Source organism: Gorilla gorilla, chromosome 2, assembly GCF_029281585.2.
Source record: "Gorilla gorilla gorilla isolate KB3781 chromosome 2, NHGRI_mGorGor1-v2.1_pri, whole genome shotgun sequence".
NCBI lineage: Eukaryota > Metazoa > Chordata > Mammalia > Primates > Hominidae > Gorilla > Gorilla gorilla.
The window spans coordinates 53,524,982-53,541,734 of NC_086017.1; the positions used below are offsets into that span (position 1 = coordinate 53,524,982).

The 16,753-nt window shown below is 40.0% G+C and overlaps 1 long non-coding RNA gene across 1 annotated transcript in view; it reads right to left on the minus strand.

Moving 5' to 3' along the window:
• Positions 1-8,538: 8,538 nt before the first annotated feature.
• The window catches only part of LOC129532338 (uncharacterized), a 52,688-nt gene continuing 44,473 nt past the window's right edge, over positions 8,539-16,753 (minus strand). The window contains exons 3-4 of the long non-coding RNA XR_010132801.1: positions 10,063-11,520; positions 8,539-8,970 (exon numbers count right to left, since the gene is read on the minus strand). This is a non-coding gene — a long non-coding RNA (uncharacterized lncRNA). The remainder of the gene's footprint in view (positions 8,971-10,062; positions 11,521-16,753) is intronic.

The following is a 16,753-nucleotide window of genomic DNA, read 5'->3' on the forward strand; positions in this document are numbered from 1 at the left end:
AGCCACAACCTTCCTATTCAGGGGAGGTGTCCAAAGCCACAGGAGGATGGTTTCCTAACCTCCACCTGCCTGATACCAAGATAGTGCATCTAACTGGAGAGCCTGATGTTGTTTTTAGGACTCCAACCTCTAATACCTCTTTACATAAATCTTGCTCGTTTCTTATAGAGTTTATTTCTAGGCAATTTATCTTTCTAATTGCTAAAGAAACTGTTGTTTCTTCCATTATATCTTCTGATTATTTGCTGCATATATATATATATCATTAATTTCGGTATATTAATATTATACTCAGAATAAAATCTCATAGTTTATAGTAGTCGGGTTTTTTGTTTGTTTGTTTATTTATGTGACAGAGTGTTGCTCTGTCACCAGGCTGGAGTGCAGTGGCACTATCTAGGCTTACCAAAATCTCTGTCTCCCAGATACAGGCGATTCTCCTGCCTCAGCCTCCTGAGTAGCTGGGACTACAGGCATGCATAGTAGTTGGTTCTTTTAGGATTTCCAAGTTTACAGTCATATAATATAAAGATAATAATTATTTTTCCTCCTTTCTTGTCTTGTTTCTGGTATTAAGAATATGTTTTTGGTGTTTACTCAGCAAAGAGGTGTTGCGGGAAGTCAGGGACCCCAAACGGAGGGACCGACTGAAGCCATGGCAGAAGAACGTGGATTGTGAAGATTTCATGGACATTTATTAGTTCCCCAAATTAATACTTTTATAATTTCTTACGCCTGTCTTTACTGCAATCTCTAAACATAAATTGTGAAGATTTCATGGACACTTATCACTTCCCCAGTCAATACCCTTGTGATTTCCTATGCCTGTCTTTACTTTAATCTCTTAATCCTGTCAGCCGAGGAGGATGTATGTCGCCTCAGGACCCTGTGATAATTGCCTTAACTGCACAAATTGTAGAGCATATGTGTTTAAACAATATGAAATCTGGGCACCTTGAAAAAAGAACAGGATAACAGCAATGTTTAGGAAACAAGAGAGATAACCTTAAACTCTGACTGCTGGTGAGCTGGGCGGAACAGAGACATATTTCTCTTCTTTCAAAAGCAAATGGAAGAAATATCCCTGAATTCTTTTTCTCAGCAAGGAACATCCCTGGGAAAGAGAATATGCACTTAGGGGTAGGTCTATAGATGGCCCCCCAGGTGTGGCCATCTTCTATGGTCAAGGCTGTAGGGGTGAAATAGACCCCAGTCTCCCATAGCGCTCCCAGGCTCATTTGGAAGAGGAAATTCCCACCTAATAAATTTTGGTCAGACCGGTTCCTCTCAAAACCCTGTCTCCTGATAAGATGTTATCAATGACAATGGTGCCCGAAACTTCATTAGCAATTTTAATTTCTCCCCGGTCCTGTGGTCCTGTGATCTCGCCCTGCCTCCATTTGCCTTGTGATATTCTATTACCTTGTGAAGTACGTGATCTCTGTGACCCACACCTATTCACACACTCCCTCCCCTTTTGAAAGTCCCTAATAAAAACTTGCTGGTTTTGCGGCTTGTGGGGCATCACGGAACCTACCAACATGTGATGTCTCCCCCAGATGCCCAGCTTTAAAATTTCTCTCTTTTGTACTCTGTCCCTTTATTTCTCAAACCAGCCAATGCTTAGGGAAAATAGAAAAGAACCTACGTGACTATCTGGGCAGGTTCCCCGATAAGGAGGAGATTGACTTTGGATTTGAGATAAACATATTTTATCATTAAGTAAGAATTGATCAATTCTTATTTTGTTGAAATTCTTTACCTATTAGGATGAATGCTGGATTTTATTATATGCCTTTTCATCATCTATGAAGATAGTCATGTGATTTGTTTTTCTTAGTAATTGTGAGTTTTGTTAATAGGTTTCCTTATTTAGCCTTTATTCTAAGAGAAATGAGGAGTCACTGGGGAATTCTGAGCAGATGAGAGACGTTATTCAGACTTAAATCTTAACAGAATCACTCAGGCTTCTGTGTTGAGATACACAGCAGAGACACAAGGATGGAAGCTGGCTGTTGCAATCTTTGAGACAAGAGATGGATTGATTGTACCAGGGTGGTAGCAGTGGAACTGATGAGAAGTAGTTGGATTTTAGAAATATTTTGAAGGTAGAAGTTTCAGGAATTGATGACATATGAGATGTAAAGTATGAGAGAAAGAGGAGTCAACTGATAACTGAGGTAGGGAAAACTATAGGAAAATCAGATTTGGGAGAAATTCAGGAGCCCTGTGATGGATATTCTTGGGTTTGAGATGCCTTTTGGAAATCTGAGTCAGTAAATAGGCCTCTGGAATTCAGGAGAGATGCCAAAGCTAGAGATAAGAATTTGCAAGTTATCAACAGAAAATGATATTTGATGCTATGAGACTGGATGAACTCACCAGAGTTGTGAGTGCAGTTATAGAAGGGAAGAGGTCCAAGGACAGAGCCTCAATCATTAACTCCAATAGTAAGAAGTTGAGAGAAGAGAAAATAGCAAAGGAACTTGGGAAAGACTGGCCAATGAGATGCAAGTAAACCCAGAGAATGGGGAAGGGCAGTGTCTCAGAAGCAAACAAACAATCTGAATTAAAGAGGAGTTGTGCCATATGTTGATGCTAGGTCAAGTAAGATAAGAACTGAAAAAATAAAATGACAGCACTAGGATAAACATATTTGTCCTATCAATTACTATAAATCTAAAATCTAAATACTAAAACTAAAATCTAAATACTAAAATCATTTGTGAATAAAGATATTGAAACTGGATGAATTAAAACTCAGCTCTGTACTCTATGTGAGAGACACACCTAAAACAAATTGATTCAAAAAGTTTTAAAATAAAAGATGGGCAAAGACACACCAGGCAAATATAAACACCAATAAAGCCAAGATTCTGATAAAGTTAAATTCAGAGGAAAAAAAAACCTATTAAACAAAACAGAGAAGGGGAGTTTAGAATGTTAAGGTGCAGACTTCACAATGACATAAACTCCTATGAGTATATATGCCCCAAGTAACATTGCTGCCCCTCAAATGCACCCAGGTGCCCCTGCTTTGGAGCCTTGGCAGTGGTTGTTACCTCTGCCTGGAATACTGTCCCCCCAGAGCACAAGTAACTCATTCATTTCCCTAAGACTTTGCTCAAAACGTTATTTTCTCAATGAATCCTATTGTGACCTCCATATTTAAAATTGTAACTTATTCTGTCTAATTCTTTTAAACTCTATTTTGCACATTGTTTTTGTTCCTGCTCTTCACATCTCTTGCTGAGTGTTCTTTAGTGTCTGTTCTTTCATGGACTGCTTCCAGTTTTTTCTTTATTTCTTTGATGCCTTTTTTTTCCCCTTTCACTTCTTTTTGAAGTGCTACCAGCTCACGTTTGATCGGTTGTCTCACTTTCCCTCACGTGAGCTACCTGCAAGAGGTATATGTTAGTAGAGCCCAGTTTCCTGGCTGGAAGGAGTTTGACTGATGGTTCAAGACTGAGTGAGTGAATTGTTTTAGTCTTTACTTCTCCCAAGCCAAAAACTAGGCAGCTGGAAGGCTGCTGTCAGTGCGGTCTTCTCTCCATGTTTACTGGCAGACTGCTTCCTGCAAATAAATGAATTGTCTGCATTTTCATCCAGCTCTGTCCTCCACATGTTGCTCTTCTGGTTAGGATCTGGCTTGGTGACCTTCTCCCACAAGCCCTTTAATTTGTAGTGTGCACCAGCCTCATTTGAGATCTGCAACCCTTTCTGCTAGCTTTTCTACTAACCCTCACTGCCTTGATACCACTCCCACATTTTGTGTGGTTTTGAGTTTGAGATATCTCCTTGTTTTGCAAAGGTGGGGTTTTCATTTCTGTTCCTCAGTTGGCCTTATTACTGCTGAGTGGTTTCTAAGAGAAAGGAGGAATGCTTATAGTATCCACCCTTCTCAAACCAGAGTTGCCAACTGATTTTCTATAAATTAGGGTTTTACTATTAGCAAAAGCCAAGTTAGGTGTTCCAGCTATTAAAAGGTCTTCAGACTTGGCATAAACATAGTGCTTTTTTTTTCTTTCTAAGATTTGTTTAAAAATATTCTCATTGTACGAGAGGGACCCACTAGATAACCTCTGGGTCCCCTTCAGCTTGGAAATTCCATGATTCTACTAACACACCCAACTTACCTCAATGAATGTAGAGAACCCATTATTTTCTATGGCAAAAGAAAGTGCTTATAAAAAAAAAGAAGAAGAAAGAAAAGAAAAAAAAAAGAAAGTTACAGGCTGGGTACAGTGGCTCACACCTGTAATCCCAGCACTTTGGGAGGCCAAGGCGGGTGGATCACCTGAGGTCAGGAGTTCAAGACCAGACTGGCCAACATGGTGAAACCCCGTCTCTACTAAAAATATAGAGCGTGGTGGTGGGCGCCTATAATCCCAGCTACTTGGGAGGCTGAGGCAGGAGAATTGCTTGAACCCAGGAGACAGAGGTTGCAGTGAGCTGACACGATGCCACTGCAGTGCAGCCTCGGTGACAGAGTGAGACTCTGTCTCAAAAAAAATAAAAAGAAAGTAAGTTACATAATTGTAATTATCTCCTTCAGAATATGATACAGAGTTCAGTGCTTAAGAAAATTGTTTTGAATTAAATTGACGGTGCTGGTTATTTTCTGTTTGTCCACATCTACCCTCTACCCTTCTCCACCCTCCTCTGTGCCCTAGGAGGCTGGCCTCTATGGATGTGTCAGTAGGCTTCCTTGTCTTCTGGTTCCTGATTGGGTTCAGTTAATAGGAGCACTGGCAGGAGACTAGAGAGAGGTAAGAGAGTGAGGTCAAAGTATTTGTTCCTTGGCTACCTCTGTGCTGAGTCATGGCAAGTTGGCCATGTCCCTCAGTGGAAGGCCATAGCTCCAGTCAGGCAGCCCTTTCCATATAGTGGAGTAACTGCTTCCGCTCCTTGCCCTTCAGGCCTAGAATGGTAATGATTCAATTATTACTAGCTTCAGGGTGCACCACCATCCCTCATGGTTTCCCTAAACTTTGCTCACACATTTGTGAATAGTCTCTTTTTAAAACTCCACTCAAATTACCAAATTGGAGTATGCCATCTGTTTCCTGCCAGGACTGTGACTGATGCATTGGACATGTTTTGCTGCCCTAAATATATTCCAGCATCTCCATGCAGCACTACACAGTTTCTATAATAGACTTGACTGCCATCCTAAACTCTTCCCAACATGACTCAGATTTTAATGGAGGTAATTCACGATTTGATTTTTCATGTTTGGACAGCCTTCATAAGGCAGATATGACATAATGAAAATAGTTTAGATGTGAACATTTAGCTTCTAGTAGGCAATGAATAAAAAGTCTATACAAAGAGCAGTGGTGGTAAATAGAATTAATATTCTGATTATAAAAAATTCTATTTAAATATAACAGCAACCTTTAGATCAAATCAATTATAGTCAGGTATTTCGCATCACGTTTAAAATGCCTCAACATATCAAGTAGAAATAAAATGAAGAGAAAAAGAACTTTACATTTTTGCTGAAGACATTTTTGATGTTTTCCATTTTGAAATAAAAAACGTAAATTTATTTTCATGTATTAAAAGACCTATCTCGTCCCCCTGGAAAGAAATATTAGTTTGGTGCAAAAGTTATTGCGGTTTTTGCCATTGAGAGTAATGGTAAAAACAACAATAACTTTTGCACCAATATAATATATAAACTGTTTCCATCCTTCCTGTAGTGTTGAATACAAGTTAGAGTAGATGAAATACCACATACATATTTTGAATATCTTGGGGAAAATGTTGTTTTATTTCCACTGTGTTTTTACTGGAAACCTGCAACATAATGACCATTTGACATCTGCCAAATAATCAAAGACACTATTTGGCTCACAGTGCCATTTCAGTTTCTTGTCTTAGCAGGGAAGAGGCTAAATGGCTAATGGGTCTTTTCTGTGTCTTCTGTGTATGTAATACATTCCTAGAATAAAGCCATTGAAGTAACAGAATTCCTCTATGAAATTACTCACCTGAGGAGAACTGTTCATTCTAAATTTAGATTTTGATTAATATAGATATTTTAACTATCAGAGTCTGCATCATGAGTGTCAAGAACTACAAAGGGGTTGAAATTTTACCACATGTATGAGCTAATAATAAGTTAGCCTGTCACAGTTTCATGGTTGTTGACAGAAGACACAAGACTCCTGGGTCAGAGACAAAGGACATTATTACTCGTTGTGTAGCAGTCAGCATGGGCTTCATATTTGTGTCAGTTCTCCTTACTCCTCAAGTCCCATGGGAACAATGTGGAAGAGCCTGGGTGGATTCTACACAATCAATAAATTTGCATCGTAGCTAAAAAAAAAACTCAGACTTTTAACCCTGGTCTTTTCAACGGACTGTTAGCAAACCTGCTCAACCTGAGGGAAACATTATCTTTCTTATCATGGACAGCAAAAAAAAAAAAAAAATCTGCCACTATCTTCAAGACCGTTTGCTACACAAACATCTTCCAAAAGATATTTAATAATTTGAAATAAAGGATGTCAGTGCCTTTACTCAGAAGATGGGCAGACACACAAAAGACCCATGCAGAATTATCTCCCAACAATTAGGAGTAGCCTTGCCACCAGCACAACTCATGAGTTTTCCCAGCAGAAATATACTCTACAGCCTACACAGGTAACTGAACTTCAGAGTTACACAACTTAGTAAGAGAACGATTGCTAGATTTCCTTTTTACATGTCTTTTAATAATTAAAAAAATAAGATAGGTATAATACAAGCACTTAGTATAAAAATAAAAGATTATTAAGAGTGTAGGCAGTGAAAAGTAGGTGTCTTTCCCTGTCTCCCAACCACCCAGTCTTTCTCCCCAGAGTAAACAAGCTTATTTTAAATGTCCTGGATATATATACTACTTATATATAAATGTTACATATGATATAGATTGTTGGGGTGGTGGTATGTGTATGTATACTCATGTCTTCCCCCTACCTGAAATTCTTGTCCTACACATATCTCCACCCTCTAGAAGCAATTAATATTAAGGCAGGTGCAAAATCTAAAACAAGAAGCACTTAAGTTTCATCCAGTGCCTTTCGGAATTCTTGCATTTCTTCATTTATTCCCATCTGGTGACCATCCTGGAAGACTTAAGGATAGGTATATCATGATCCTTGCCCTCACTGAGCTCACACTTGTGTTGGGGAGTAAGGCATCTACACACATAAATATAAGATAAAGAATGATTAGCACAGGCAATCAGAGGAGGGATAAACTACTTGAAGCTAGAGGGTCTCGTGAGAGGATTGATGGCAGATGTGGTATGTGAGCTGGTCTGATGAAAGGAGATGTGGTCCTGTAGCATGTGTGAATTAGGCAGCAGGTGGGAAGTGGAATATTCAGGCATTCCAGGAAGAAGGAAGACATGAGCAGATGTATAGAGGCAGGAAAGCATGGTGTGGACTAAGGACACAAGGAGAAGTCCATGGAGCTGGGGCAGAAGGATGATGAGGAAAGGAGGGAGGGAGGGGTCATTGATGCAAAAGGGCCTCAAATGCAATGTTACTGCCAGTTATGTCTTTCTTGGGAATATGTGCAGCAGCATGATCTTCTTTGGTCCTAATGCAAAAGAACAAGGATACTGAGCAAACATGTAACAGCCTACACATCATTTAGGACACTCATTGCCGGAATCCATCTCTTCAAGCACAGACTGCAAAACATTCAGAGCTAAATTTGAGTACCAGAACCCTCTGTGATGTCAAATGCTAGTCGTCTGAACTCTGGGTCACCATGAACAACACTTCAAGTCCTCGTTCATGTATCCTAGACTTAAATAAAAATCCCTCCATCTGGCCATACAACCTATAGATGTTACACTGACTGCTATTCAAGTATTCTCTAGTAAACACAAGTTCATGGCTGAAGATGAATTGTGACTTTTATAAAGTAAATATAGTCCTTTATCTATGTGATGAAACAGACAATGGTAATGTTTTAAAGGTCTTTGACTTAATCTGACATTATAGTTTTGGTTTCTTTAGTTCGTATAATCTGGTAAGCTCTGATCTTTTTTTTTTTTTTCTGAGACGGAGTCTCGCTCTTTTACCAGACTGGAGTGCAGTGGTGAGATCTTGGCTCACTGCAACCTCCGCCTCCTGGGTTCAAGTAATTCTCCTGCCTTAGCCTCCCAAGTAGCTGGGACTACAGACGCGCACTCACCATGCCCAGCTAATTTTTTTGTATTTTAGTAAAGACAGGGTTTCACCTTGTTGGCCAGGATGGTCTCGATCGCCTGACCTCATGATCCACCCGCCTAGGCCTCCCAAAGTGCTGGGATTACAGGCGTAGCCACCATGCCCGGCCCAGCTCTGATATCTTCTCTTTGAGTGGTCCAGTGTGTCAGACGTTAGCATTTTTATATGGTGAATTCTTATATGGTGAATCCTTATATGGTGAATCCTTAACAAACAAGTAAAAAAACAAAACAAAAAAAAATAAACATAAAACAGAGTTGTCCTAGTGTGCGTTTCCCTGGAAGCAGACCCTGAAACAAAGATTCAAGTGCAAGCTGTTTATTTGAAGGGAGAGCCTAGGAGACATAGGTAGGGGAGTGAAGAAGAGAGATGGAAAGGAAGGCAGCCAGTGAAGGGTATGTTGTCAAGAAGGCTGCTGCTGTGGTTGACTCCAGCAACCAGCATAGGAGACACCTGCACATCAGGGTCAGTGAGGGAGCTGGTTGAGGACTGCTGGCCAAGGGAGGTTAATTTTTCTGGCACTTCTGGTGGCCATTTCTGTGAGTAGCAAGGACTCCTGCCACCAGAATAGCCCTCAGGTAAGGAGACACACATACTGGCAGTTGACATCAGGTTAGGTGGAGAGTCCAGGGAGAATAAGAGGGGGCCTCTGGCAGCATCTGCTATAAAGGTCATTTCAGGGCCGAGAGAGTCTTTTGGCTCATACTTCACATTCAAGTTTTAAGTTGAAACACCATCTCTGAGGGTACAGAAGTAGTTACAGAGCTATACAGAGAGGATTGAAAGAAGACATCCTTCAAAACAACTTTAAACTTGTGTCTCATTAACAGACCACAGTAGTAATAATTATACACAATGAATTTAATATTTCTCACAAATCCTTTATCTTGTAATTCGTACAATACATTGTCATATATTTTTGTGTTTAATAGACGTACTTTGTTAAATGTGGATGTTGAAAGTATTTAGCATTTAAATTTGTTATAACCCTGAATTGATATTTCTTTATTTTTTAAATATATTGGGAATCTCAAAAACTGAAAAACACCTGGTCTCTGTCACCACTAAAAAGGCCCCATTTAGCTTGGTGCAGTGGCTCAGGCCTATAATCCCAGCACTTTGGGAGGCCAAGGCGGGTGGATCCTTGAGCCCTGGAATTCAAAACCAGCCTGGGCAAAATGATGAGACTCTGTCTCCACAAATAAATAAATAAAAGTTAGCCAGGCAGGCGTGGTGGTGCATGCCTGCAGTCCCCGCTAGCAGGAAGGCTGTGGTGGGAGGATCAATTGAGCCTGGGAGGTGGAAGCTGAAGTGAGCTGTGTTTGCACCACTGCACTCCAGCCTGGGTGACAGAGTGAGACCCTGTCTCAAAAAAACAAACAAAAAGCCAGGCGCGGTGGCTCACACCTGTAATTCCAGCACTTTGGGAGGCCAAGGTGGGCAGATCACCTGAGGTCAGGAGTTCAAGACCAGCCTGGCCAACATGGTGAAACCCAGTCTCTACTAAAAATACAAAAATTAGCTGGGCTTGGGGGCGCATGCCTGTAATCTCAGCTACTCGGGAGGTTGAGGCAAGAGGATCACTTGAACCCGGGAAGCGGAGGCGCAAATGAGCCGAGATGGCACCACTGCACTTCAGCCTGGGCAACAGAGCGAGACTCCATCTCAAAACAAACAAACAAACAAACAAACGCCCCAATTAAAAACAATAGCATCACGGAGAATTAGGACCAAAATTTAGAAGAAAAATAAAACAGCCCAAGAGACAGCGTCAGGGCATTTTTTTTTTCACCTACTAGATAAAGAAGCAGTAGGGCAGTGCACATCGTACCTGTGCAGAGCTGTTTCTTCTTGAGCTTCACAGCACTTTGTGTACAGAAATGAAGAATGATGCCCAGAAACTCCACTTTGCAGAACTAAGCAGATTGAGCCAGTTGATCCATGAACCTCTCTCAAATCTTGCTTATTATCTTTTGTCTTAAAGAAAACAATTTATGAGGCAAAAAGTAACCATTGTTGGAGGATAAATCAGAAAGTTGTCATTTTCCCTTTTAGAACTAGTGGGATTTACTACCTGTTCTGAATACAGTATAAGAATATAATGGGCAGCAATGAATGAGTAATCATAAAAATATCCAAAGCAGAATTCCATCAAGTTTTAAAAATTGTTTCCTTCATAAAGCATAAAGGAAATGTGCATATTTATCTTCAAATACAAGCAGATTAAATTGAGATACGTCGTTTAATTGAACTATAAGTTAAAAATTCTTAATGAGATCATCTTGTGAAAACCTAAACTCTACATTATTCCTCCTGAAAATCTGCCTTCTCCAGACAGAAATGTATAAATGGTCATTGACTAACCAGGCTATAAACTGCTCATTTATAAGGATAACCTTCGAACTTGCATTACAATTGAAGAGATGAATAATTTTCACAAGTAAGAAATAGATATTTTTGTTGAAATTATGCAATTTATATTAATCCTCTTGATCACAATTTACAAAAAGTTAAGAAGAGAAGCTTTTTTGAGATGTTTTTATGGTGTTAATAAAAATAATACAAATTGGAAATTTTGTATTATAATTACCCCTATTAAAGCATGTGTCATTTTACTGGGATTTTTAGTCTTCAGAATCAAGCAGTAAATGCATATAATGTTGGCTATTCAGTCTGCTCAATGGGATATAGATGGGATATTGTAACAAATCTTTTTTCTACCTATTTGTGAAAAATGAAATGTTTAGTAAGTATTTTTTAAAGGGTAAAAATACTTTAACTCACAAGTAGCCAGAGAGCAGCTAGAGGTTTGTGAAACGGTGGTCAAGGGCCTGATTCCCAGCACTCACTGGGTAGGAAGTTACACACCTGCTGTACAGCGAGACAAGTCGTTGCCACAGGAGTTTGCAGTTGCACAACAGCGCCATCAAGTGAAGGGGTGAGAAAGGTGACTCTCAACAATTATTAATACTTAAGGTAGGTACCACTCCTGTTGAATATATTGCTCCCAGATATCAGCCTAAAAACCACAGAGTCATTATGTCACTCAGTTTCTGACAGGAATGTGGGAGTGGCTTAGCTGAGTGGTTCTGGCTCAGAATTGATCCTGAGGTTGTGGTCAAGATGTCACCTGCAGTCATCTGAAGGCTTGACTCAGGCTGGAGGGTCTGCCTCTAAGGTGGCTCCCTCACATGACTGCAGGCAGTTTCAGTTCCTCACCAGATAGATCTCTCCACCAGGCTGCTCACCCGTCCTCAGGACACGGCATGGGCTTCCTGCAGAGGGAGGGCTCAGAGAGAGAGAGCGAGCAAGCAGGAAGCTGTAATACCTGGGAATCACCTACTCTCCAAAGTCACACACCATCATTTCTGTGTTGTTCTAGTTGTTAGAAGCACATCACTAGGTCCAGCCCACATTCCAGGGGAGAGGAATTAGCCTTCATCTTTTGAAAGGGGCATCAAAGAATTTCACATTTTAAGTCATCGCAGTGTAGCCAGCCCAGAGATCAGATGACTCAGCCAGTTTGCCCTCACTAGATCTAGAGGGCTCCCGTCCACACCCTTGTTAGGTGTTTACAGTGCATTTCTAGCACTAATGTTTAAGACATAGATCCAAATGCCACACAACTAAAATAAGTTGAAGAATCAATTTGTGATGAAAATACAGACACTTCTGGCTGGGTGCAGTGGCTCACGCCTGTAATCCCAGCACTTTGGGAGGCCGAGGCGGGCGGATCACGAGGTCAGGAGATTGAGACCATCCTGGCCAACATAGTGAAACTCCGTCTCTACTAAAATACAAAAATTAGCTGGGCATGGTGGTGCATGCCTGTAATCCCAGCTCTGTAATCCCAGCTACTCAGGAGGCTGAGGCAGGAGAATCCCTTGAACCAGGGAGTCGGAGGTTGCAGTGAGCTGAGATCGCACCACAGCACTCCAGCCTGGCGACAGAGTAAGACTCCATCTCAAAAAAAAAAAAAAAAAAAGAAAGAAAATGTAGACAATTCTGCCTTTTTAGAAAGCAGGACCTGGCACAATAGTATACTTTCAGATATTAGCCTGTTTGGATGGCACCCCAGTTCATTCAGAGAATGTCTCCAGCATTATTTTGTCTTAGCACAACCAGCTGAACTCACTCACTGGAGTGTCGCTAGCCTAAGCAAGCCTAGTCCTGAGAGTCGGGGTTGCAGAAGATGTAGGGTGAAAGTGGGGTGGTAAAGGAAGAGGACACAGAGTAGGTCTGAAAACAGTGTTCTGGACAATCATTCCAAAATGAACCACTCTACAAAGCTTTACTTGAAGGACTGATATTTAAACACATCAGTCATTAGATGTCTTTATATTTAATGGGTTTCAATTTCACAAGACCTCTCACTGCTGGTTGTGTGCTTTGAGGGAACAGGGAAGAAAAGGTTAAAAAATATACCCCCAGCTTATAATGTGCAAAGAGTTTACTTGAAGCTGCACCACTCAACCAACTCCATTCTGTTGTTTCTAAACCAACAAAAAGCATGGTGAAGAGAAGGCATCTGGTGGATATTGGCTGAATTTTTTTAAAAACAACTGGCTAGCGGGGCAAAGCATCAACCCTGGCCAGTGGAGAACTTGCCATCTTTGCCTGGCACTACTTCATTCCACTCCTCCCTGACCCCAGTCAGCAGGTACTCCTTCCTCCCAGGCCTTTGCACAAGAATCATGCAAACTGGAACCCATTCCATGCACTAAAAAGATTCTGGAAGGTTCACTTCTAATGTTCCTATTTTCTCACCATGTAGCAAAAAAGCAGAAGAGCACACACTCCCAAATAAAATGGTGAATTCTTTTACTAGCAGTATTCTACTGAACAGAACTCTTTTAAAATGCATTTTTCCATTGCCACATTACAGTGATAATTAATATTCATAATAATGACCTTGAAGGTCTCTCAGAGTCTGAGGAGCCTAATGAATAATTAAGAGAATGAAATGGTTTTCAATAGGATTTCATGCTTAGTGCTTTTTGTATTCTAATACTTTTGATAGATTGTCATGGTTGATTGTCTAATTCCCCAGTCATGCGAGTAAACAGAGAATTTAATGTGTTTCAAGGGGACTTCCATGGTAAGTTATTTGCGAGCATATTAAACCAAAATCTGAAGTGCATTAAAAATCCTCAGCCAACGCTAGCATAGACGCAGGCTGCCACATGAATTGCAGCTATAGGGAGCTATGGCTAGCTGGAACCACTCAGAATCCATCCTTTTCCTTCTAGATAGAAAAAGAAAATAATTATTGGAACTAAGGATAATTATACATAAAATTATATACCAAAATATTGTTCTTATAGTTGAGGATTCATTTGTTGCTCTTATTCATTGTCATATGTTTAAAGAATTTGACACAAGATTGATATCAAAAAATTATCTGGATTGGGGGTTCCTTTCCTATTCCTGGTGCCACTTCATGCTGTAATAAACTCTCACTCTTGTTTCTTTCTTGTTACCCCTGTTATGGTAGACATATCACTCTACTTGGAGAAAATTCCAAATCACTGTTTACAGTAGAAGAAAAATCCAATACCTATATTTGGCAGTTGAAAGACCAAGATCCCAAAAGGTGATATGACTTATACAAAGCTACATAGCAAGTTAGTTATAGAGCCCAGTGAGAACCTGTGTTTCCCAACTCCCAAGCAAAGGCCTTTGTGCAACATCCATTGCCACACCAAAGCCAATAACTGCTAATGAAAGTTCTCCACCCATTGCAGCCACGGAAACTGAAAAAACTAATGAGAAATGTTATTTCAACAAATGCATTTGACTTATAAGGTTGAAGTACCATATATGCTATTGAAAATGTCTGAATTGAAAGGATTTAAGTCACTTTAAGCAGAAAATTAGAGCACACATGGCACTGTCTATTTTTAGGATCTCTGAGTCTCAGGCACAGGCATTTTAGTAATTTAGATCTTTACATGAGTGCTCCTCCAAGTTTTGTTTCATCTTCAGAATGGAGGCCATGTCATCAAGCGAGTGTGGGCAGCTTGAGCTCATTCTACAGGAGGTTATGCCAGGTGCAGGAAAAGGGATTGCTTGGTGTAATAATTAGATCCTTACCACCTACCCACCCACCCACATACAGACATACACAGATACACACACACAGATGAGCCATTTGAAAATAAACTGTAGACTCATGCCATTTCATTGCTAAATATTTCAACATGCATTTCCTAATAAGGACATTCTCCTTACTGGTGAGAAATGATATTTCAATGCCAAGATCAAGGGGCAAGGTATGTTAATTGACACAAAGGTATCATTGCTTCAAAGCCCTTTCAGTGAACAGATCCAGGAAAGACAAATACACTTTTAAAAGGTTATTTAATGTGAATTTCTCAATGCAAATTTAACCTTACAGTGTTTTATTTTAAGTTCTTTGACTTAATAGTTGTTTTTGCCTCTCTTTTCTGTTACACTGAAAGTTTTGGTTTGTAATAATATAGTGTTTCTTTCCTCCTAATTCAGAATTGTACACTTGTTTTCTCCTAGTTCAGAATTATAATACTATATGAATAATAAATTACTGAGTGAAATTTAAGATTTCTTTCTATTCATTTATCCTTAGATCAAATCCATTATGAGTGTATAACTAAAGTACTGAAATGAAATAATTCTGTTCTTTGTATAGCTGTGGTTGCCACATTTGAAATAAAGTTAAGCTCATTGGTCCCAATTGTTTTCCATTTTAGGATTTTACTTTTGTCTTATTTGAATTTTTTAAATATATAAAACATTTATGTGGTCCCAAAGTTAAAAAATATACAAAAAGGTAACCAAACCCACAGAAGTTTCACTCCTAACCCTCTCCCTACACTTCATTCCCCCCACCTCCTATAGGTAATTATTTTTATTGCTTCTTTTTGCAAATATAGGCAAATGCCTAAATATATTCTTATTCCTCCTTTTTCCCCCTTATACACAAAATATAGCATACTATACTAACTTTTTAAATCTAAAAATATATTCTGGAGATTGTTTCAATTCACAGACATTTTTTTTTTCTGTGTTTTATGATGCCTGGTCGCCAATTCATGTTTGTACTGCAGTTTATTTACAGCCTCTCTTGTTGGTGGATGTTTAGATTATTTCTAATCTTTTGCTACTGCAAACAATGTTGTGTTACATAACCTTATGCAAATCTTATTGATTATTTGTAGAGATGTATTTTCTTTTCTTTTTTCTTTTTTTGAGATGGAGTCTTGCTCTGTTGCCCAGGCTGGAGTGCAGTGGCGCGATCTCGGCTCACTGCAAGCTCCGCCTCCCGGGTTCACGCCATTCTCCTAACTCAGCCTCCCGAGTAGCTGGGACTACAGGCACCCGCCACGACGCCCGGCTAATTTTTTGTATTTTTAGTAGAGACGGGGTTTCACCGTGTTAGCCAGGGTGGTCTCGATCTCCTGACGTCATGATCCACCCGCCTCGGCCTCCCAAAGTGCTGGGATTACAGGGTTGAGCCACCGCGCCCTGCCTGAGATGTATTTTCAAGGTAGATTCCCAGAAACGAGATTGCTGGGTGAAAGGTTAGCACATATGTAATTTTGCTCAATTTTGCCAAATCCCCATCCATAGGGTTTGTTCCATTTTGCATTTCCACTCTCAGTAGAGTATGTTATAAAATGTTTGGATCCAGAAGAATTCTAACTTGCATTTCTCTTATTGTAAGGGAAATTGGGCATCATTTCATATGTGTAGGGAGTGACTTGCATTTCTTTTCGCTCTGTTCTCACATTTCTCTCTTTTCATGACTTTTGCCCATATTTTTATGCAATTTTGGAGCTTATCCATTGTTAAAAGCTTTTCATGTACTTGTCCTCATCTTTTTTTTTTTTTTTTTTTTTAGATGGAGTCTCGCTCTGTCGCCTAGGCTGGAGTGCAGTGGCGCAATCTCGGCTCACTGCAAGCTCTGCCTCCTGGGTTCACACCATTCTCCTGCCTCAGCCTCCTGAGTAGCTGGGACTACAGGCACCCGCCACCACGCCCAGCTAATTTTTTTGTATTTTTAGTAGAGACGGGGTTTCACTGTGTTAGCCAGGATGGTCTCAATCTCCTGACCTCATGATCCGCCCGCCTTGATCTCCCAAAGTGCTGGGATTACATGCGTGAGCCACCGCTGAGATAACTTGCAATTGGTCTCTCCTGGTCTGTCATTTGTTTTCTGACCTTGCTTCTTGTATTTTGTTTGTTTTAGGTAGTAAAGTTCACCAATCTTTCCCTGATTTTTTTTTTTTTTTTTTTTTTTTTTTTTTTTTTGCTGAATGTTGAAAAGGCTTTCCGTGTCCCCAGGTTATAAAGTAATTCACCTGTGCCAAACCTCCTTGATTGCACATTGTATATTTGGATCTCTGGTCCATTTGGGATTTATTTTAGTGTGAGGTTTAGATTCACTCCATCCTTTTTCAGGTGGCTTTCTATTTGTCCCAACACTATGTATTTAAAAGCCCAGTTTTTCCTCAGGAAATAACTTGATTTAGTTTTAGACTTTA